This window comes from Bos grunniens, chromosome 10, assembly GCF_055505025.1.
Source record: "Bos grunniens cultivar Pamir isolate PY7600 chromosome 10, Bosgru_T2T1.0, whole genome shotgun sequence".
NCBI lineage: Eukaryota > Metazoa > Chordata > Mammalia > Artiodactyla > Bovidae > Bos > Bos grunniens.
In genome coordinates this window covers 97,113,450-97,138,233 of record NC_141174.1, presented here as the reverse complement: position 1 = coordinate 97,138,233, position 24,784 = coordinate 97,113,450, and the positions used below count along the sequence as shown (strand labels likewise).

Below are 24,784 nucleotides of genomic sequence, written 5' to 3'. Positions count from 1 at the left end.
AGTACAAGAGAATCTACTTTGTGCTAAGAACACGGTGAGTACTTCTATACATCTTTAATTTTCACAGTTACCCTATCAGGAAGGCATTTTATCATCAGGAAGGCATTATCATCTCCATTATACAGATTGGGAAACTAGAGTTCAGAGGGTTACGAATTATTTAGCTATGAAGCAGAGAAAGACACTCAAACCCAGGCCTGTTTCTTTCTTTTCCTGTTAGGCCCTAGGAATGTACAACCTCATTCAATGTATAATCAGCTTATAGTCAGATATGGAGGATAATACAATAAGAGTTATAAACCTAACCAGTGTAAGTTTAAGCCTACATTAATTACAAAAATATCTTCTATCTTCACTACCATTCCTTGGCAAAATGATGAAGCAGTTCACAAAGCCTAATGATGCTAGTTGAGGTACTTAAACAACCTCTGTGTCAGGAGCCAGGAATAATATTGCTCTATCTTCCAGGTGTCTCTTCACTTGGTTGGGTACCACTGCCACTGGTATATTAGGTAGCAACTGCTGGGCTACCAACGCTATTGCTGCTACCACAGTTTCCACGCTATTTCTTTTATCAAATGTGATGGTTACCACTGTCAACAGTACCAAAGCTGGACACAGGATTCTGAGTGAGTCAAGTGAGAAGTTGGCATGCATCTCATCCTGGAATAGGGATTGCTTGATGAAACCAAATGCCTCATTCCTAAGAAGCAGCAATAGAGTATCACTGCCTCTCTACTGCTAGCTGAACTCAACATAAATAGCTATAAGGGTCTGAATTGAATTCCTCTGCCATGGCCAACTCCTAAAACACAATATTATCATGTCTCTTTCACTTAAAACCCACCATATGAGGTACAGGATAAAGGACAAAGGCCTTAGTAAGACTCATGAAAAAGTTGAAGTCCCTCAGTCGTATCCCACTCCTTGTAACCCTATGGACTATATAGCCTGCCAGGCTCCTCTGTCCATGGAATTCTCCAGGCAAGAATACTGGAGTGGGTAGCCATTCCCTCCTCCAGGGGATCTTCCCAACCCAGGGTTCAAACCCAGGTCTCCCACATTGCAGGCTGTTTCTTTACTGTCTGAGCCACCAGGGAAGCCCATAAATACTGGAGTGGGTAGCCTATCCCTTCTCCAGGGGATCTTCCAGACAACAGGAATCGAACTGGGGTCTCCTGTATTGCAGGCGGATTCTTTACCAGCTGAGCTAGAAAGTGAAGTGAAGTAGCTCAGTCGTGTCCGACTCTTTGCGACCCCGTGAGCTATAGCCTACCAGGCTCCTCCCTCCATGAGATTCTCCAGGCAAGAATACTGGAGTGGGTTACCATTTCCTTCTCCAGGGGATCTTCCCAACCCAGGGATTGAACCCGGGTCTCCCACATTGCAGGCAGACTCTTTAACCTCTGAGCCATCAGGGAAGCCCTTTAGCTGAGCTAGAGTCCTTCATAATTTAGCGTCTTCCTGATTTCTCTTCCTCATTTGAGCAAATCACATAGAAATACTTCAGATCCTTAAATATGCCATGCTTTCTCAGTATTTCTATCTTTATGTTTGCTTATGGTTCTTTCTTTTGCCTGAAATGACTATTATCTGTTTGATTGTTTGAAAGTTACTTGTCTTTCAAAACTCAGCACAGATATCACTGTGTCTGAAAATTCTTCCAGATCACTTCTGGTCTCAAAGTATTTGTTTCCTTCCTTATATTCCCACTGCATCTGTACAAACCTTTTTCTTTTTAAATAGTAAACACTTTTTTAAAAATTTATTTTTAATTGGGGGAAAATTGCTTTGCAATATTGTGTTGGTTTCTATCATACAGCAATGCAAATCAGCTATAATTACACATATATCTCTCTCTTGAAGAAACACTTAAAAAAATATATTTATTTATTTGGTTGCACCATGTTGTATTTGCAGCATGTAGGATCTAGTTCCCTGATCAGGGATTAAAGCCAGGCCTCCTATATTGGGAGCATGGAGTTTTATCCACTAAACCACCAGGGAAGTCCCCAAAACTTTTCTTTTGATCCCAAAGAACTTGATGCTTTTAAATTATATTGAAAATGGAAAATTTTTTTTCATTTTCCAATTATTCATTGCTAGTATAAAGCAATACTATTGATTTATGTATGTGTATTATCCCTGTGTCCTTTGACCTAGCTAAATTCACTTACTAGTTCAGTAACTTTTTTTTATACATTCCTTAAGGTTTTCCATATAAGAAATCATGTCTGTAAATAAAAGAGTTTTACTTCTTCCTTTTCAATCTGCATGCCTTTTATTTCCTTTTGTCACCATTGCAGTGGCTAAGGCATTCAGTACAATTCTCAATAAAAGTGCTGAAAGCAGACATATAATCATTAAGTACCATGTTAGCTGTGTTGTTTTCATAGATGCCCCATATCATGTTGAGAAAGTTTCCTTATTTTGTTTTCTGAGAGTTTTAATTGGGAATGGTCATTAGTCAAATGATTTTTCTGTACCTCTTATTTTATGATTTTCCCTTGTACTATTAATATCAAAAATTATATTCATTGATTTTCTAATGTTAAATTAGTCCTGGGGAAAACTCCACTTGGTTATAATGTATTACTCTTTTTCAACAGTTTGGTTTAACATATCAATATTTTGTTAAGAATCTTTACATATTCTTGAGGGATATTCAGTTCAGTTCAGTTCAGTCCCTCAGTCGTGTCCAGCTCTTTGTGACCCCATGGACTGCAGCATTCCAGGCCTCCTTGTTCATCACCAACTCCCAGAGTTTATTCAAACTCACGTCCACTGAGTCGGTGATGCCATCCAACCATCTCATCCTCTGTCGTCCCCTTCCCCTTAGTTTGTAGTTTTCTATTCTTATAGTCTTTTACTGGTTTTGCTATTAAAATAAAATTGGCTTCTTGAAGTGACTCGGGAACTATTCTCATCCCCTCTATTCAGGCTGTGTTGGATTGGTACCACATCTTTCTTCAGTGTTTATAGAAGTGAAGCTATCTGGGCCTAGAATTTGCTTTGTAGTTAAAATTTGGAAGACATAAGGCTATTAACATTTTCTACATCTCGTGTTAATTTTGTGACTTGTGAAACTGGTCTGTTTCATCTAAATTGTCAAATTTATTAGCATAAAGTCTTTCAAAATGTGTTTAATATCTTTTAAATTCTAAACTCCATATAGACTTATCCCCAGTTTTCTTTTTTATGCTCAATATTGGTAACTTATATCCTTTGCATTTTTCCCCCTGATCAGCCTAGCTAGAAGTTTATCAATTTTACTGATATTTACAAAGGACCAGGTTTTTCATCTATTTATTTCTATTGTTATCATTATCATTGCCTTCATTCTATTTACTGTGGGTTTGAATTTGCCTTCTTTTTCTAACTTCTTTTTTAAACAATTTATTCATCTTGTATTTATCTTTGGTTGTGCTGGGTCTTCACTGCTGTGCTGAGGGGCTACTCTTCATTGCAGTGCATGAGTTCTCATTGTGGTGACTTCTCCTGTCGTGGAGCATAGGCTCTAGGTGTGTGGGCTCAGTAGTTGTGGTGCATGGGCTTCACTGCTCCACAGCACGTGGAATCTTCCTGGACAAGATGGAATCTGTGTCCCCTGCATTGGCAGGTAGATTCTCATCCACTGTACCACCAGGGAAGTTCTTCTACTTTCTTAATGTGGAAGCTTCAGTTCAGTTCAGTTCACTTGCTCAGTTGTGTCCGACTCTTTGCGACCCCATGAATCACAGCACGCCAGGCCTCCCTGTCCATCACCAACTCCTGGAGTTCACCCAGACTCATGTCCATTCAGTCAGTGATGCCATCAGCCATCTCATCCTCTGTCGTCCCCTTCTCCTCCTGCCCCCAATCCCTCCCAGCATCAGAGTTTTTTCCAATGAGCCAACTCTTCGCATGAGGTGGCCAAAGTACTGGAGTTTCAGCTTTAGCATCATTCCTTCCAAAGAACACCCAGACCAATCTCATTTAGAATGGACTGGTTGGATCTCCTTGCAGTCCAAGGGACTCTCAAGAGTCTTCTCCAACACCACAATTCAAAGGCATCAATTCTTCGGCGCTCAGCCTTCTTCACACTCCAACTCTCACATCCATACACGACCACAGGAAAAACCATAGCCTTGACTAGACGAACCTTTGTTGGCAAAGTAATGTCTCTGCTTTTGAATATGCTCTCTAGGTTGGTCATGACTTTCCTTCCAGGGAGTAAGCGTCTTTTAATTTCATGGCTGCAGTCACCATCTGCAGTGATTTTGGAGCCCCCCAAAATAAAGTCTGACACTGTTTCCACTGTTTCCCCATCTATTTCCCATGAAGTGATGGGACCGGATACCATGATCTTCGTTTTCTGAATGTTGAGCTTTAAGCCAACTTTTTCACTCTCCTCTTTCACTTTCATCAGGAGGCTTTTTAGTTCCTCTTCACTTTCTGCCATAAGGGTGGTGTCATCTGCATATCTGAGGTTATTGATATTTCTCCCGGCAATCTTGATTCCAGCTTGTGCTTCTTCCAGTCCAGCGTTTCTCATGATGTACTCTGCATAGAAGTTAAATAAGCAGGGTGACAATATACAGCCTTGACGTACTCCTTTTCCTATTTGGAACCAGTCTGTTGTTCCATGTCCAGTTCTAACTGTTGGTTCCTGACCTGCATACAAATTTCTCAAGAGGCAGGTCAGGTGGTCTGGTATTCCCATCTCTGGAAGCTTAGATAACTTGATTTTTGAAATCTTTCTTTTCTAACATTAGCATTTAAAGCTAAAAATTTTCCTGTAAGTACTGCTGTAGCTTCATCCCACAGTTTTTAATACAAAGTCATTTTATTATCATGCAGTTCAAGCTTACCTTCACTACGGTCGGAAAACAAAACCCTGTAAGATTTCAATCTTTTGAACTACATTGAGGCTTGTTTTATACCCTAACACATGGCCTACTTGCTGAATGTTCCTTGTATATTTGGAGGAAAAAATGTGCATTCTGCAATTGTTGGCTATAAATGTCAATTAGGTCATGGCTGTTGACGACTTTTGGATCTTTGACTTTCTTCACCTTTGAAGCAATGCAGTTGTGCTATTAATTACTGAGTGTATTAAAGTGTCCAACTAAGATTGTGGGTTTGACCATTTTCCCCTTGTGTTTGGTTAGTTTTTGATTCACGTATTTTGAAATTCTGTTTATTAAGTGTAATAATATACTTAAAATTATTCTACCTTCTTAATGTATTAGCCCATTTATCATTATTAAAACAACATTTATCCTCTCAAGTCTCCAGCAATCTTCCTTGTACTGATGTCTATTTTTTCTGGTAAATAATAGAGACACCTTCTTAGGCATACTGTTTGCCTAGTGTATTTCTATCTTTCTATTCTCCACATATTTGTGTCTTTGTATTTAAAGTGCACCACATATAAATAGCTAATAGTTGTTACTGCTTTTTGGTCCAATCTAACCACCTCTGCCTTTTGATTAGTTTTTGGTTCATTTACACTTAACTGTTGATATATTTGCGTTTATATCTGCATCCATATATTTCTTATTTGTCCTGTTAACTCTTCCTCTGTTCCTCCTATCCCACTCTCCTTTGAGTTAATCGTATGTATTTTGGAATTCCATTTTAATTCCTCTGTTGGGGTTCTAGCTATTTATTTTTTAATTATATTTTTAACGGTTACTCAAGGGCTTCTCTAGTGGCCCAGATGGTAAAGAATCTGCCTGCAATGCAGGAGACCTGGGTTTGATCCCTGGGTCAGGAAAATCCCCTGGAGAAGGGAATGGCAACTCAATCCAGTGTTCATTCTTGCCTGGAGAATTCCATGGACAGAGGAGCATGGTGGGCTACAGTCTAACTCCTCTCTTCAGCTCTTATTTGGGCTTTCCAGGTACTGCTAGAAGTAAAGAACCCACTTGCCAATGCAGGAGATGTAAAAGACATGGTTTCAATCCCTGGGTTGGAAGATTCCCTGGAGGAGGGCTTGGCAACCCACTCCAGTATTCTCACCTGGACAATCTCATGGACAGAGGAGCCTAGTGGGCTACAGTCCAAAGGGCCGCAAAGAGTTGGACATGACTGAAGTGACTTAGCACGCATGTGGTTACCTGTGGCTCAGATAGTAAAGAATCAGCCTGCAATGCAGGAGACCTGGGTTCGATCCGTGGCTTGGGAAGATTCCCTGGAGAAGGGAATGGCTACCCACTCCAGTGTTCTTCCCTGGAAAATTCCATGAACACCGGAGCCTGGAGGGCTGTAGTCCATGGGGTCCCAAAGAGTCGGACACAACTGAGTGACTAACACTTTTACATTTTTCATGTGGTTACAGTATACAGATTCAATTTATTCCAGTGTACTTAGGAAAAATATTAACATACTCAAGATAAAAAAGTAGAAATCTTACAAAATACTTCTTGCCTTGTGCCCCATTCTTTATTTTTGTTGTCATATATATTATACTTATATATATATATATATATAGCATAAGTCTTTACTTTCAGTTATTCATTTTTAAGGAAATTAGTAGAAGAAAATTCTTTATTTTATACACATTTACAATTCCTAGTTCCTTCATTTGTGTAGATCCAACGTGCCATTTGGTGTCATTTCCCTTCAGCTAAAATATCTTGTAGTACAAGAGTGCTAATGATAATTCTCTCATTCTATCTGAAACTGTCACTATTTTGTCCTTATTTTTTTTAATAATTTTATTTATTTTTGGCTGTGTTGGTTCTCCATTGCCATGCAGACTTCTCTCTAGTTGCAGCACGTGGGGGCTACTCTCTAGTTGAGAGGCACGGAGTTCTCATTGCAGTGGCTTCTCCTGTTGTGGAACACTGGCGCTGGAGCACAAAGGCTTCACTAGCTGTGGCTCTTGGGCTCTAGAGTGCAGGCTCAGTAGCTATGGTGCATGGGTTTTTAGTTGCCACAGGATCTTCCTAGACAAGGGATCAAACCTGTGTCCTCCACACTGGCAGGTGGATTCCTAATCAGTGGACCACCAAGGAAGTCCCTATGTAACATATTTTTTTCTGGACAGTAGTGGTTTTCTTTGTGTTCATCTTGAGTCTGCTCTGCTTCTAGGATGTATAACTCATTTTTTTCCTCACCAAATTTGAGAAAATTTCAGCCATTATTTCTTTAAAAATTTTTTTACAGTTATACCCACCCCTCCTTAAAAGACTCTATTTTTTGAATTACTTGGCATTTCCTTGCAGATCTCTGATGTTTTGTTCAATTTTTTCCATCTTTTACTGTACTCTATTCTTAAACTTGGGTGGTTTCTACTGTTCCATCTCAAACATCTCTGTCTCTCCCCACCTGCCATCACCTGCTTTCTTTCCTAATTTGCCACTGAGCCCATCTAGTTATTTTAAAAATTTAGTTACTGTATTTTTAAACTTCTGAACTTTTCTTTTCTAAAAATTACAGAACTTTATTGTCTCACAGCTCTGAAGTCCAAGATCAAGGTGTCACCAGGGACGGGCTCTAACGGCTGTAGGGGAGGTGACTTCCTGGGCTCCTCTAGCTTCTGCTCATTAGCAGTGACACTCCTTGGCTTGCAGATGCAGCACTCCCATCACATGGCCATCTTCTCCCTGTGTGCCTTCACATTGCCTTCCCTGTGCATGTCTCTCTATATCCAAATTTTCTGTTTTTATAAACTGAATTTCTGCTTTTTATAGCTTTCATTTCTCTGCTGAGATTTTCTATCTATTCACTCATTGATGTCATTATTTTCTTTAACCGAATAAATGTATTTATAGTAATTATTTTGAAGTTTTTGTTAAATCCAACACTTAAGCTCATTCCCATCAGATTCCATTGACTGCCTCCTTTTTTTTTCCTCCCCAAGAATGAGTCACACTTCTGTTTTTTTGAATGTCTAGTAATTCTTGGTTGAAAATTGAGTTTTATAGATACATGTAATGATTTGATTGTTTTCTTCCAAAAATTGTCCTTTCATTGTTGTTGTTGCTCTAGTAGTTAGTCTGCCTGAAGTCAAACTGCAAGCTTCATCTCCTTCACACAATGTAGGTGCTGCTATCTTTGTTCTTATGCTTTCCAACTGCTACCCTTTTAACCTGACCTTTTGGTGGTGAGGGACAGGGTGGTTCTCATTTGGGCAGACATTTTACTTTAATTTTGGGGTTTGCCCTTCCTGTGATTTTCTTGCTTCAAGAGATTAGGGATTGCAGCCCTAATTCTTTGCTGCTCTGCTATCCTTTACCTCTATCTCCTGACATTTCAAAACCATAAACATTTCAGCTTTGTCACTTAAGTGGCAAGTGATTAGGGAATGCAGTCTGTTAAAAGAGCAGCAAATTCATAGATATTGCCCTATGCAGCTATCTTTCAGTAGATTTCTCACTAGTGTCTCCCTGACACTAGTTAAAAATCTGCCTGATTCTTAACTACCCCACTCCAGTACTCTTGTCTGGAAAATCCCATGGGCGGAGGAGCCTGGTAGGCTGCAGTCTATGGGGTCGTTAGGAGTCAGACACGACTGAGCAACTTCACTTTCACTTTTCATTTTCATGCATTGGAGAAGGAAACGGCAACCCACTCCAGTGTTCTTGCCTGGAGAATCCCAGGGACAGGGGAGCCTGGTGGGCTGCCGTCAATGGGGTTGCACAGAGTCGGACACGACTAAAGTGACTTAGCAGTAGCAGCGGCAGAGAGTATTTTGGCAGGTCAAAGAGTTTCACAGATTGGAAGCACAATTCAACTGCATTGCTCAACCTTGGAGAGCTTATTGCTTCCCTTTTTGATTACTCCAAAGCACTCTGTACATACCAATATCACTTTAGTGCATATCACAGAGCACTTCCATATCCTTCCCCTCATTAGACAGTAACTTATTCTTGTATCCTGTACCCTTACATAGTGTTTTAGACTCAACTCATAGTATTTATTAACTCATTAGATAAATGAATAAATTTAATCTAATGACAATTGTTTACCCTCTCATCTCATTGTCCTCTGATAGTCCTAACTCCTAATTAACTAATTTGCATTTTATCACATATTACTCTAAGTTTTCAGAGATAACAAATTATCTTTCTAGTTTTAATAATTATGTCATCAGATGGAAATACAGATGACTAAGACTCTCCAATGGGCTTCCCTGGTGGCTTAGTGGTAAAAAATCCGCCTGCCAATGCAGAAGACTCGGGTTCAGTCCCTGAGTTAGAAAGATTTCCTGGAGAAGGAAATGTCAACTCACTCTAGTATTCCTGCCTGGGAAATCCCATGGACAGAGGAGCCTGGCAGGCTATAGTCCATGGGGTCACAGAAGAGTTGGACGTGACATAGCAACTGAACAACAAGAAGGCCCTCTAACAGTCTGCGTCTGCAGAATGAAACACAGCAATAAGCCCATAAAGCCCTTGTCTACCCCAATAACCCTATTTTCTGACCCAGATGCCTCACAACAACCCTGTGAGGTGAATATCATTCATATTTTCTAGCTATAAAAATTAAAACCCAGAAAGCAAACTACTTTTAGGTTTCTGGATCTGTTTAAATGAGAAGTCTCATTTATTTACAGCTTCAAAGGGCTGGTCCAAGACTTACTTCCTGATTATGGTGCTGATAATGGGATTTGCTCTTCACCACTCCAGGTTATCTCAAGATTTTGGTTTTACTGTTCTCCTTCGAGATTTCTGTTAATTCCTGCCAACCCAGCAAGCAGGAAAAATTAGTTTATTTCAGAATCTAGTTGTTGTTTTAGCAGAGATTCCTTTAAAGTCAGTCAGTCATATTGCTGAAGGAAGAATTTCCTAGGTCCAGGTCTTTTTACAATATTCCAATATCAGTTGCTTATCTTTCCCACTAGGACTGAATATAATACCATAATGACTGGCACAGCATCTTTTGGAAAATGGCAAAAGTGCTCAAGAAACATCAACTGAATCTAAAAAAAAAAATTTTCAGGGGGAAAGCTCATCTTCCATACCTCACATATGGACCTTCCATTCAACAAGACTGAAAATAATAGAGATACTTCAGGTTTCTCTCTATCACTCTTTTCCAAAAAGGTAAATGGAATGGCTTCATTATTTGGTGAAACTAGAACCAAGGGCTGAACTCAGAGTTCCCTTTCTTTGTTTTAAGCCCCCTTCCCTAAAGATCCTATCTGCTTTTCCCATGGGTAAGGTTACCATGCAGGCTTTTAACTTGAAACTTGTTAGGTACGAAGGGGACTGCTGCGGCTGCTAAGTCACTTCAGTCGTGTCCGACTCTGTGCCACCCCATAGACAGCAGCTCACCAGCTCCACCGTCCCCGGGATTCTCCAGGCAAGAACACTGGAGTGGGTTGCCATTTCCTTCTCCAATGCATGAAAGTGAAAAGTGAAAGTGAAGTCGCTCAGTTGTGTCTGACTCTTAGCGACCCCATGGACTGCAGCCCACCAGGCTCCTCTGTCCGTGGGATTTTCCAGCCAAGAATACTCGAGTGGGATGCCATTGCCTTCTCTGAGGAAGGGGACAAAGGAGCATTAAGTTTAATTATAGTTTTAGGGAGCCAAATTGAGCTACAGATCCATGAGGCTTATTCTAACTAAGCATTATTAGTAACATAGCTATTACATCAATCTCCATCTATCTGACCTATATCCTTTTCCTGTCTCTATGAATTTGCCCATCCTAACATTTCATATAAATGGAATCATAATTATGTGGCCTTTTATGTCTGGCTTCTTTTTTATTAATATACATATTTTATTGAAGTATAATTGACTTACACTGTTTCAGGCGCACAGCAAGGTGATTCAGTCATACTTACATACAAATATTATTTTTGAAATTATTTTCCATTATAGGTTACTAGAAGATATTGACTATAGTTCCCTGTGCTATATAGTAAACCTTTGTTGCTTGTTGCATATCTGTTTTTTTAATTAGAAATCTAGCACTCTACTCATACTGAGTCAAACAAGTAGAATCAAAGTTTCATAAATTTTTAGGCAAAAATTGGTAAGTTTTCTAAAAAATATATATTACACATATTATATATATGCATACAAAAGCTTTTCTATTAAACTTGATAAAGGCTTGAGAAAGAACACCAGAAAAAAAAAAAGAGATGGAGAAATTGGAAAACAAACTAAATGAAAAGAAAGCACTGAATATTAAATAGAAAAAGTGAAACAAACTAGATAAAAGTAAAAGATCATCATATAGTCCAGTTGTTTTTAAACATGACTGCTTATTAGAAACCTATCTGGAACTCTGGAGATAAAAAAAGCAATACACGAGCATTTGTATTTTTCAAAAAATTTCAGGATAATTCTGATATGCATCTGGATTTTAAAAAGTGATTACAGGTTTTTCTATGAAATTATAGTTTTGGTGATATAAAATTCTATTATTTCTCTGTTGACAAATCATGATACAATGGTACTAAGTGACTAATAGTTACACAGTCACCATAGTGAAAGATGTTTATCAGTTTTCAAAATGAATAGCCAGAAAAAAAACAAGTATAACTGCAAGCCATAATAAGAATATGATTCACTTAACAATAGAAAATAATTACATACAATCTGGGGGGTCAAAAAGAGTGATGTGGTAAGTGGAAGTGTATACATGCACATGTTTTCATCTGCCTAGCCAGTCTATGTCTTGTGGTTGGTACATTTGATCCATTTATGTTTTAGGTAATTATCAGTCTGTATGATCTAAGCCTTGCTCAGTGATCAGTGCAAAGAAATAAAGGAAAACAGTAGAATGGGAAAGACTAGAGATCTCTTCAAGAAAATTTGAGATACCAAGGGAACATTTCATGCAAAGATGGGCACAATAAAGGACAGAAATTGTATTGATCTAACAGAAGCAGAAGATATTAAGAAGAGGTGGCAAGAATATACAGAAGAACTATACAAAAATGATCTTCATGACCAAGATACCACAATGGTGTGATCACTCACCTAGAGCCAGACATCCTGGAATTCGAAGTCAAGTGGGCCCTTAGGAAGCATCACTACAAACAAAGCTAGTGGAGGTGATGGAACTCCAATTGAGCTATTTCAATTCCAGTTGAGCTATTCCAAATCCTAAAAGATGATGCTGTGAAAGTGCTGCACTCAATATGCCAGAAAATTTGGAAAACTTAGCAGTGGCCACAGGACTGGAAAAGGTCAGTTTTCATTTCAATTCCAAAGAAAGGCAATGCCAAAGAATGCTCAAACTACCCCCACAATTGCACTCATCTCACATGCTAGCAAAGTAATGCCAAAATTCTCCAAGTGAGGCTTCAACACTATGTGAACCATGAACTTCCAGATGTTCAACCTGGATTTAGAAAAGGCAGAGGAATCAGAGATCAAATAAACAAGATCTGCTGGATCATCAAGAAAGCAAGAGAGTTCCAGAAAAAAATCTACTTTTGCTTTATTGACTACGCCAAAGCCTTTGACTGTGTGGATCACAACAAACTGGAAAATGCTTAAAGAGATGGGAATATCAGACCACATGATCTGCCTCCTGAGAAATCTGTATGCAGGTCAAGATGCAAAAGTTAGAACTGGACATGGAACAACAGACTGCTTCCACATTGGGAAAGAAGTACGTTAAGGCTGTATATTGTCACCCTGCTTATTTAACTTCTATGCAGAGTACATCATGCAAAATGCCATGCTGGATGAAGCAGAGGCTGAAATCAAGATTGCCAGAAGAAATATCAATAACCTCAGATATGCAGATAACACCACCCTTATGGCAGAAAGCAAAGAATTAAAGAGACTCTTGATGAAAGTGAAAGAGGAGAGTGGGGAAAAAAAAGGCTTAAAACTCAGTATTCAAGAAACTAAGATCATGGCATCTGGTCCCATCACTTCAAGGCAAATAGATGAGGAAACAATGGAAACAGTGACAGACTGTTTTGGGGGGCTCCAAAATCACTGCAGATGGTGACTGCAGCCATGAAATTAAAATATGCTTACTCCTTGGAAGAAAAGCTATGACCAACCTAGACAGTATGTTAAAAAGCAGACACCACTTTACCAACAAAGATCTGTCTAGTCAAAGCTATGGTTTTTCTAGTAGTCATGTATGGATATGAGACTTGGACTATAAAGAAAGCTGAGCACTGAAGAATTGATGCTTTTGAACTGTGGTGTTGGAGAAGACTCTTGAGAGTCCCTTGGACTGCAAGGAGACCCAACCAGTCCATTCTGAAGGAGATCAGCCCTGGGATTTCTTTGGAAAGAATGATGCTAAAGCTGAAACTCCAATACTTTGGCCACCTCATGCGAAGAGTTGACTCATTGGAAGAGACCCTGATGCTGGGAGGGATTGGAGGCAGGAGGAGAAGGGGACGACAGAGGATGAGATGGCTGGATGCCATCACCAACAAACATGAGTTTGAGTGAACTCTGGGAGTTGGTGATGGACAGCGAGGCCTGGCGTGCTGCGAATCATGGGGTTGCAAAGAGTCGGACACGACTGAGCGACTGAACTGAACTGAAGCTTCCTGATGGGAGCGAATGGCAATGGGAAAAACTGGGTCTTGCTCTGGTGGGCAGGGTCTTGCTCAGTAAAGCTTTAATCCAATTATTTGCTGATGGGTGGGGTTGCACTCCATCCTTGGTAGTTGTTTGGCCTGAGGCAACCCTACCCTGTCATCTATGGGTTATGATAGGGTTAATGGTGAACTCCAAGAGGGTTTACACCAAGAGGGACCTTTGTTGCCTGATGCTGCCAGTGTGCCTGTCCCTGTGGTGAGCCCCTGCCAACCCATGCCTCCACAGGAGACCCTCCAACACTAGCAAGTAGTTTTGGTTCAGTAACCTATGGGGTCACTGCTCCTTTCCTCTGGGACTTGGTGCACACAAAATGTTGTTTGTACCCTCCAAGACTGGAGTTTCTGTTTTCCCCAGTCCTGTGGAAGTCCTATAATCAAAGCCCATTGGCCTTGAAGGCCAGATTCCCTAGGGATTCCCAGTTCCTTTGTCATATTTGATTTTTATCATGATTGCACCCCTCCTGCTGTCTCACTGTGGCTTGTCGTTGGATGTGGGGTATCTTGTTTTGGTGGGTTCCAGTGTTCTCTTGTCAAGGATTGTTCAAAAGCTAGTTGCAATTTTGGTGTTCTCACAGGAGGGCATGAGCGTACATCCTTCTACTCTGTTGTCTTGAACCAGAACCTATATGTGAGCTTCATGGTAACCACAAAGCAAAACTCTCTAATATGTACATAAAAGATAATGTGAAAGGAATGTATGTATAACACTAAAGAAACTCATCAAATCACAAGGTAAGAGAGCAGAACAGAAACAAACCAGAAAACCACCAGAAAACAATGAACAAAATGGCAGTAAGTACATATCTATCAATAATTACACACCTATCGATAATTACTTTAAATGTAAGCAGACTAGATTCTCCAATCAAAAGACATAAGAGTGGCTGGGTGGATTAAAAAAACAAGACACTGAAAAAACAAACATATACTGCCTGTTAGATTTACTTCAGATGTTAGGACACACTCTGACTAAAAGTGAAGGGATAGAAAAAGATGTTCCATGCAAATGGAAACCAAAAGAAAGATTGGGTAACTATACTTATATCAGACAAATAAACATTAAAATAAAGACTGTAGTAAAAGACAAAGAAGGGCATTACATAATGATAAAGGGGTCAATCCAACCACAGGATATAATATTTGTAAATATTTATGTACTCAACATAGCACCTAAATATATACTGCTACTGCTAAGTCACTTCAGTCGTGTCCAACTCTGTGCGACCCCATAGACGGCAGCCCACCAGGCTTCCCCGTCCCTGGGATTCTCCAGGCAAGAACACTGGAGTGGGTTGCCATTTCCTACTCCAGTGCATGAAAGTGAAAAGTGAAAGTGAAGTCGCTCAGTCGTGTCCGACTCTAGCGACTCTATGGACTGCAGCCTACCAGGCTCCTCCGTCCATGGGATTTTCTAGGCAAAAGTACTGGAGTGGGGTGCCATTGCCTTCTCCGCCTAAATATATAAAGCAAATATTAACAGATGTAATGGGAGAAACTGACAGCAATAAAAATGTGATACACTTTAATATCCCATTTACATTAATGGACAGATCATTCAGACAGAAGATTAATAAGGAAACACTGGTCTTAAAAGATACACTAGGCAGATTAATTTAATATATATAGAACATTCCAGCCAAAAGCAAGATATTATACAAGCTTCTTATGTGCACATGCAACACTCTCCAGGATAGATCCTATTTAACAAAAAAAAGTCCCAATAAATTTAAGGAGAAGTTAAAAAAAATACCTTGAGACAAATGAAAATGGAAATACAACTTACCAAAATCTACAGGATGCAGCAAAATCAGTTTTAAGAGGAAACTTGACAGTGATACAGTCCTACTTCAAGAAACAAGACAAATCTCAAATAAATAATTTAACTTTCCAACTAAAGGAACTAGAAAAAGAAGTGAAGCCTAGAGTTAGTAGAAGGAAGGATAAGACTGAATCATGAAAAAATAGAAAATCTGAATAGACAGATAACTAATAATAATGAGATTTAATCAGTAATCAAAAATTGCCCATCCCCCAATAAAAGTCCAGGACCGTGGTTTCATTGGTGAATTCTAAGATTTAATACCTATCCTTCTCAAATTCTTCCAAAAAACTGAAGAGGAAGGAATGCTTCCAAATTCATTTTACAAGGCCATCATGGCCTTGATACCAACCAGACAAGAACATCAAAAGAAAAGTACAGGCCAATATCACTGATGTACATAGATACAGAAATCTTCAACAAAATAATAACAAACCAAACCCAACAATTTATTCTAGGAATGCAAGGATGGTTCACCACATACACACACACAACAGAATACTACTTAGCCATAAAAAGTATGAAATTTTGCCATTTGTGACAACATGGATGGAACTTGAGGGTATTATGCTAAGTAAAATAAGTCAGACAGTGAAAGCAAATACCATATGATTTCACTTACATGTGGAATCTAAAAACAAAAACACACAATATGAAATTCACAGGTACGAGGATTATAATGGTGGTGGCCAGGAGGTTTGGGAGGGTAAGCAAAGTCCGTTAAAGGGTCAAGAGGTATAAACTTTCTATCAATAATGTTTTATAATATATTGGTGTATGATAAATGATGTAGACAGACTTATTATGGATGTCATTTTTGCAGTGTGTATAAATACTGAAGCATTATGATGTACACCTGAAACTAATATAATGGTATATGTCAATAAAAAAGTGAACGATTTTTGGAAAGTGGGACATGACACTAAATTTAATTTATAATGTGTGAAACTTTGATTAAAACATAAAAACTTTATTAAACTTTATTAGTTCAATCACCATGATATATACTTAAAATATCTTAGTTTCGTCAATTATAAATCAACAAAGCAAACATTTTAAATAAATAACTTAAAACAAGAGAAATGTGAGAAAACCTAGAAAAAACTGTGGAAAATAATGAGCTGGGGACCAATACTACCCTAATTTTCATTGCATACCATTCTCTAGTATTTGAATTTTTTGGACTGGTACATTTTTTAAATTGATAAACTGTACTTTTTAGAGCAGTTTTTGGTTCATGGCAAAATTGAACAGAAATATGGAATGTTGTCATATAGTCCAATTCCCCACATATGTACAACTTCCCAAGTATCAGTATCCAGCATCACAGTGGTGTATTAGTTACAACTGATAAATCTACATTGGCACATTATCAATATCCAAAGCCCATAGTTTATATTAGGGTTTACCCTTTTACATTTTATGGGTTTTGACAAATATATAACAACATGTATCTACCATTGTAGTATCATACAGAACAGTTGCACTGCCTGAAAAATCCTGTGCTCTGCTTATTCAGTACTTTCTCTCCACTAACCCCTGAAAACCAGTAATCTTTTCACTGTCCCCTTAGTTTTTACTTTTCCAGAATGTCATATTGTTGGAATCACACAGAATAGTCTTGTGTGATAGAAAAGACTATCACACGTATAGTCTTTTCAGACTGCATATTACTAAGTGAAAAAAGCCATTTAAGTTTCCTCCAAGTATTTTCATGGTTTAATAGATCATTTCTTTCTAGTGCTGAATAATATTTCAGTGTCTGGAGGTAACAGTTTACTTATCCATTTACTTATTGGAGGACATTTTAGTGGCCTTCCAAGTTTGGGCAATTATGTATGAAGCTGATATATAAACATCTATATTCAGTTTTTTTGTGTGGTTTTAAGTTTCAATTCATTTGGGCAAATACCAGGGAGCACAATTGTTGGTCTGTACTATAAGAATACATTAGTTTTGTAAAAAACTTCCAAACTTTTTTCCAAATTTGCTGTATCATTTTGCTTTCCCACCAGTATTAATGAGAATTCTATTATTCCACATCCTTACCAGCATACGTTGTTGTGTTTTGGATTTTGCCTATTCTAAAATCCAAATGTAATAATAGTTCACTGTTGTTTTAATTAGCAGTTCCCTAATGGTGTATGATGCTGAACATCTCTTCATACCCTTATTTGCCATCTGTATGCCTTCTTTATGATGTGTCTGTTTATGTCTTTTGCCCATTTTTTAATCAGGTTGCTTGTTTCCTTATTGATTTTAGGAGTTATTTGCATATTTTCAGTAACAGTCCTTTATCAGATGTGTCTTTCATAAATATTTTCTTCCAGTCTGTGGCTTATCTTCTCATTCTACTGTCTTTCACAGAGAAGTTTTTAGTAGTAGTGAAGTTCAGTTTAGCAATTATTTCTCCCATGGATTATGTTCTTAATGCTATATCTAAAACATCATCGCCAAACCCAAAGTGATCTAGGTTTTTTCCTATCTTCTAGGAATTTCATAGTTTTGCATCCTAGGTTCAGGTCTATGATCCAGGTTTTGAGTTCATTTTTATGAAAGTTGTAAGGTCTGTATCTAGATTCATTTCTTTGCCTGTGACTCTCCAGTTGCTCCAGCACCATTTGTTTAAAAGACTATCTTTGAGAATGACTCGAAGATGGCGGAGGAGTAGGACGGGGAGAACACTTTCTCCCCCACAAATTCATCAAAAGAACATTTAAACGCCGAGTAAATTCCACAAAACAATTTCTGAATGCCGGCAGAGGACATCAGGCACCCAGAAAAGCAACCCAAGTCTTCGAAAGGAGGTAGGAAAAAATATAAAAGACAAAAAAAGAGACAAAAGAGGAAGGGACGGAGTTCCGTCCTGGGAAGGGAGTCTTAAAAAGAGAGAAGTTTCCAAACACCAGGAAACCTTCTCACTGCCGAATCTGTGCTGAGCCTTGGAAGCACAGAGGGCAACATAACAGGGAGGAAAAATAAACAAACAATTAAAACCCGCACATTGCACACCCTACGGTAACTCCCCCGGCAGAGAAGCAGCACAGACGCCTGCATCCGCCATTATCAAGCGGGGGCTGGGCAGGGAGGCGTGGCATGGGCAGGGAGGCACGGCGCAGGCTGCATCGCAAGGATCTGGCCTGAATACCCCGAGCTCTATCTGAGCGAAATAATTTGGGCTAGCAAACCAGACTGTGGGATATCTACCACGCGAAAAGCCAGCCCTAACCTAAGACACCGCCAGGCCCGCGCACGGAACAAAGGACTGAACAGAGATAGCCGGCGGCAGACCATCCCCCTCCAGTGATAGGCAGCCAGAGCTGGTAGGGGACAACTGCAGCCCCAGAGAGACATTATCTATAAAACTGTAAGCAGGCTTCTTTGCTAACTAAAACTTCTTAGGGGTCTGGACGGTCAACATCTGCCTGAGAAGGTGCACCGGTGCACACCTAGATAACCGAGCGGCAGGGAGGCGACAAGTAGCAGCAATCGTGCGCGCCAAACACCTCATCACCTGAGCTGCTCGGATCTGGGAAGGGCACAAAACGCAGGCCCAACCGAGAGTCTGCGCCTCTGAGGACTACCCCAGTGCCTGAACCTGAGCGGCTTGGACCTGGGAGGTACATGCAGCCCAGGGCCGGCCACAGATGGTTCCCGGCGGAGCAACCTAGAGCCTGAGCAGCATGGGCAGGGAGGCTACACGCACCATGAACGGGGGGCAGACCCAGTGTGGCTGAGGCACTGCGAGCACACGCCAGTGTTATATGTTTGCAGCATCCCTCCCTACCTCCCCTCAGCGTGACTGAACAAGTGAGCCTAAAAAAAAAAAAGTGTCCTCCACCGTCCCCTTTGTGTCAGGGTGGAAACCAGACACTGAAGAGACCAGCAAACAGAAGAAGCTATAACAGAGGGAACCGCCTTGGAAGCTACAGGCAATAGATTAAAACCCTGTGGTTAGTACCAACTACATAGGAAGGGGCCTATAGATCTTGAGAAATATAAGTCGGACCAAGGAACTAGCCAAAAATGAACTGAACCCACAATACTCAGAACAAAACCAGAGAAAGTCCTAGATATATTTTTACTAATTTTACGATCATTTTTTTTTTGTTAATTAAAAAAAAAATTTTAAGTTCTCTATTATTCCTTTAATTTTCACTTTTATAACCGATTACTTTGAAAAAAAAAGAAAAAGACCCCATTTTTTTTTAAAGCAAACTTCATATATATATATTTTTATAATCTTTTTGACCTTTTTTTTTTTTTTTTTTCCTTCTTTTCTTTAACGTTGTAGTTTTGAAATTCCAAACTCTACTCTAGATTTTTAATTTTAGCTTTTTGGTATTTGTTACCAATTTTGTACCTATAGTTTTTTTTTTGTAATTTCTGTGACCCTTTTTTATTTTCTCTTTTTCTTTTTCTCTGTTTCTTTCTCTTCTTCTTTTAAATAACATTGCATACCTGAAATTTCACACTCTACTCTAGATTTTTAATTTATGCTTTTTGGTATTTGTTATCAATTTTGTACCTGTATTTTCTTTGTAATTTATGCAACTTTGTTTGTTCTTGTTTGTTTTTTTTTCTCTTTCTTTTTCTTCTTCTTTTAACATTGTATTTTTGAAATTCCAAACTCTACTCTAGATTTTTAACTTTTGCTTTTTGGTATTAGTTATCAATTTTGTACCTATATTTTCTTTAAAATTTTCACGACCTTGTTTGTTCACTTTTTCTCTCTTTCTTTTCCTTCTTCTTTTCTTTAACATCGTATTTTTGAAATTCCAAACTCTACTCTAGATTTTTATTTTTTGCTTTTATGTATTTGTTACCAATTTTGTACCTTTAAGAACCCAATCTTCAGTACCCATTTATCACTAGGGAGCGAGATTACTGGCTTAACTGCTCTCTCTCCCTTTGGACTCTCCTTTTTCTCCACCAGGTCGCCCGTGTCTCCTCCCTAACCCCTCTTTACTCTACCCAACTCTGTGAATTTCTGTGTGTTCCAGACGGTGGAGAACACTTAGGGAACTGATTACTGGCTGGATCTGTCTCCCTCCTTTTCATTCCCCCCTTTTATCCTCCTGGCCACCTCTGTCACCTGCCTCATTCTTCTCTTCTCTGTATAACTCCGTGAACAACTCTGAGCGGTCCAGTTATGGAGTGCACATAAGGAAGAAATTACTGGATAGCCCACTCTCTCCTCTATTGATTCCACCTCATCTCATTCGGGTCACCTCTAACTCCCTCCTCCCTCTTCTCTTCTCCATATAACGCTGTGAACCTCTCTGAGTGACCCTCACAGTAGAGAAACTTTTCATCTTTGATGTAGATGTTTTATCAATGGTGCTGTATAGAAGGAGAAGCTATGAAACTACTGTAAAAATAAGACCGATAACTGGAAGCAGGAGGCTTAAGTCCAAACCCTGACTCCAGGGAGCTCCTGACTCCAAGGAACATTAATTGACAGGAGCTCATCAAATGCCTCCATACCTGCACTGAAACCAAGCACCACACAAGGGCCAACAAGTTTCAGGGCAAGACATACCAAGCAAATTCTCCAGCAACAAGGAACACAACCCTGAGCTCCAAGATACAGGCAGCCCAAAGTCACCCCAAAACCACAGACATCCCATAACTCATTACTGAATATTTCATTGCACTCCAGAGAGAAGAAATACAGCTCCACCCACCAGAACACCAACACAAGCTTCCCTAACCAAGAAACCTTGAAAAGCCACCTGTACAAACCCACACAGAGCAAGGAAATGCCACAATAAAGAGAACTTCACAAACTGCCAGAATACAGAAAGGACACCCCAAAATCAGCAATTTAAACAAGATGAAGAAACAGAGGAATACCCAGCAGATAAAGGAACAGGATAAATGCCCACCAAACCAAACAAAAGAGGAAGAGATAGGGAATCTACCTGATAAGGAATTCCGAATAATGATAGTGAAATTGATCCAAAATCTTGAAATCAAAATGGAATCACAGATAAATAGCCTGGAGACAAAGATTGAGAAGATGCAAGAAAGGTTTAACAAGGACCTAGAAGAAATAAAAGAGAGTCAATATATAATGAATAATGCAATAAATGAAATTAAAAACACTCTGGAGGCAACAAATAGTAGAATAACAGATGCAGAAGATAGGATTAGTGAATTAGAAGATAGAATGGTAGAAATAAATGAATCAGAGAGGAAAAAAGAAAAACGAATTAAAAGAAATGAGGACAATCTCAGAGACCTCCAGGACAATATTAAACGCTACAACATTCGAATCATAGGGGTTCCAGAAGAAGAAGACAAAAGAAAGACCATGAGAAAATACTTGAAGAGATAAATGTTGAAAACTTCCCTAAAATGGGGAAGGAAATAATCACCGAAGTCCAAGAAACCCAGAGAGTCCCAAACAGGATAAACCCAAGGCGAAACACCCCAAGACACATATTAATCAAATTAACAAAGATCAAACACAAACAACAAATATTCAAAGCAGCAAGAGAAAAACAACAAATAACACACAAGGGAATTCCCATAAGGATAACAGCTGATCTTTCAATAGAAACTCTTCAAGCCAGGAGGGAATGGCAAGACATACTTAAAGTGATGAAAGAAAATAACCTACAGCCCAGATTATTGTACCCAGCAAGGATCTCATTCAAATATGAAGGAGAAATCAAAAGCTTTTCAGACAAGCAAAAGCTGAGAGAATTCAGCACGATCAAACCAGCTCTCCAACAAATACTAAAGGATATTCTCTAGACAGGAAACACAAAAACGGTGTATAAAATCAAACCCAAAACAATAAAGTAAATGGCAATGGGGTCATACTTATCAGTAATTACCTTAAACATAAATGGGTTGAATGCCCCAACCAAAAGACAAAGACTGGCTGAATGGATACAAAAACAAGACCCCTACATATGTTGTCTACAAGAGACCCACCTCAAAACAGGACACATACAGATTGAAAGTGAAGGGCTGGAAAAAGATTTTCCATGCAAATAGGGACCAAAAGAAAGCAGGAGTAGCAATACTTATATCAGATAAAATAGACTTTAAAACAAACGCTGTAAAAAGAGACAAAGATAGTCACTACATAATGATCAAAGGATCAATCCAAGAAGATATAACAATTATAAATATATATGCACCCAACACGGGAGTGCCGCAATATGTAAGACAAATGCTAACAAGTATGAAAGGAGAAATTAACAATAACACAATAATAGTGGGAGACTTTAATACCCCACTCACACCTATGGATAGATCAACTAAACAGAAAATTAACAACCAAACACAAACTTTAAATGATACAATAGACCAGTTAGACCTAATTGATATCTATAGGACATTTCATCCCAAAACAATGAATTTCATCTTTTTCTCAAGCGCACATGGAACCTTCTCGAGGATAGATCACATCCTAGGCCATAAATCTAGCCTTGGTAAATTCAAAAAAATAGAAATCATTCCAAGCATCTTTTCTGACCACAATGCAGTAAGATTAGATCTCAATTACAGGAGAAAAACTATTAAAAATTCCAACAAATGGAGGCTGAACAACACGCTGCTGAATAACCAACAAATCACAGAGAAATCAAAAAAGAAATCAAAATTTGCATAGAAACAAATGAAAATGAAAACACAACAACCCAAAACCTATGGGACACTGTAAAAGCAGTCCTAAGGGGAAAGTTCATAGCAATACAGGCATACCTCAAGAAACAAGAAAAAAGTCAAATAAATAACCTAACCCTACACCTAAAGCAACTAGAAAAGGAAGAAATGAAGAACCCCAGGGTTAGTAGAAGGAAAGAAATCTTAAAAATTAGGGCAGAAATAAATGCAAAAGAAACAAAAGAGACCATAGCAAAAATCAACAAAGCCAAAAGCTGGTTTTTTGAAAGGATAAATAAAATTGACAAACCATTAGCCAGACTCATCAAGAAACAAAGGGAGAAAAATCAAATCAATAAAATTAGAAATGAAAATGGAGAAATCAAAACAGACAACACAGAAATACAAAGGATCATAAGAGACTACTATCAACAATTATATGCCAATAAAATGGACAACGTGGAAGAAATGGACAAATTCTTAGAAAAGTACAACTTTCCAAAACTCGACCAGGAAGAAATAGAAAATCTTAACAGACCCATCACAAGCACGGAAATTAAAACTGTAATCAAAAATCTTCCAGCAAACAAAAGCCCAGGTCCAGACGGCTTCACAGCTGAATTCTACCAAAAATTTAGAGAAGAGCTAACACCTATCCTACTCAAACTCTTCCAGAAAATTGCAAAGGAAGGTAAACTTCCAAACTCATTCTATGAGGCCACCATCACCCTAATACCAAAACCTGAGAAAGATGCCACAAAAAAAGAAAACTACAGGCCAATATCACTGATGAACATAGATGCAAAAATCCTTCACAAAATTCTAGCAATCAGAATCCAACAACACATTAAAAAGATCATACACCATGACCAAGTGGGCTTTATCCCAGGGATGCAAGGATTCTTCAATATCTGCAAATCAATCAATGTAACACACCACATTAACAAATTGAAAAATAAAAACCATATGATTATCTCAATAGATGCAGAGAAAGCCTTTGACAAAATTCAACATCCATTTATGATAAAAACTCTCCAGAAAGCAGGAATAGAAGGAACATACCTCAACATAATAAAAGCTATATATGACAAACCCACAGCAAACATTATCCTCAATGGTGAAAAATTGAAAGCATTTCCTCTAAAGTCAGGAACAAGACAAGGGTGCCCACTTTCACCATTACTATTCAACATAGTTTTGGAAGTTTTGGCCACAGCAATCAGAGCAGAAAAAGAAATAAAAGGAATCCAAATTGGAAAAGAAGAAGTAAAACTCTCACTATTTGCAGATGACATGATCCTCTACATAGAAAACCCTAAAGACTCCACCAGAAAATTATTAGAACTAATCAATGATTATAGTAAAGTTGCAGGATATAAAATCAACACACAGAAATCCCTTGCATTCCTATACACCAATAACGAGAAAACAGAAAGAGAAATTAAGGAAACAATTCCATTCACCATTGCAACGGAAAGAATAAAATACTTAGGAATATATCTACCTAAAGAAATTAAAGACCTATATATAGAAAACTATAAGACACTGGTCAAAGAAATCAAAGAGGACACTAATAGATGGAGAAATATACCATGTTCATGGATTGGAAGAATCAATATAGTGAAAATGAGTATACTACCCAAAGCAATTTATAGATTCAATGCAATCCCCATCAAGCTACCAACGGTATTCTTCACAGAGCTAGAACAAATAATTTCACAATTTGTATGGAAATACAAAAAACCTCGAATAGCCAAAGCTATCTTGAGAAAGAAGAAGGGAACTGGAGGAATCAACCTACCTGACTTCAGGCTCTACTACAAAGC

The 24,784-nt window shown here is 38.7% G+C and overlaps 1 protein-coding gene across 1 annotated transcript in view; it reads right to left on the bottom strand.

The window, feature by feature from the left end:
- Positions 1-24,784, bottom strand: part of SIMC1 (SUMO interacting motifs containing 1) — an 83,696-nt gene that overhangs the window by 46,946 nt on the left and 11,966 nt on the right. The gene's annotated exons all lie outside the window — the stretch shown is intronic.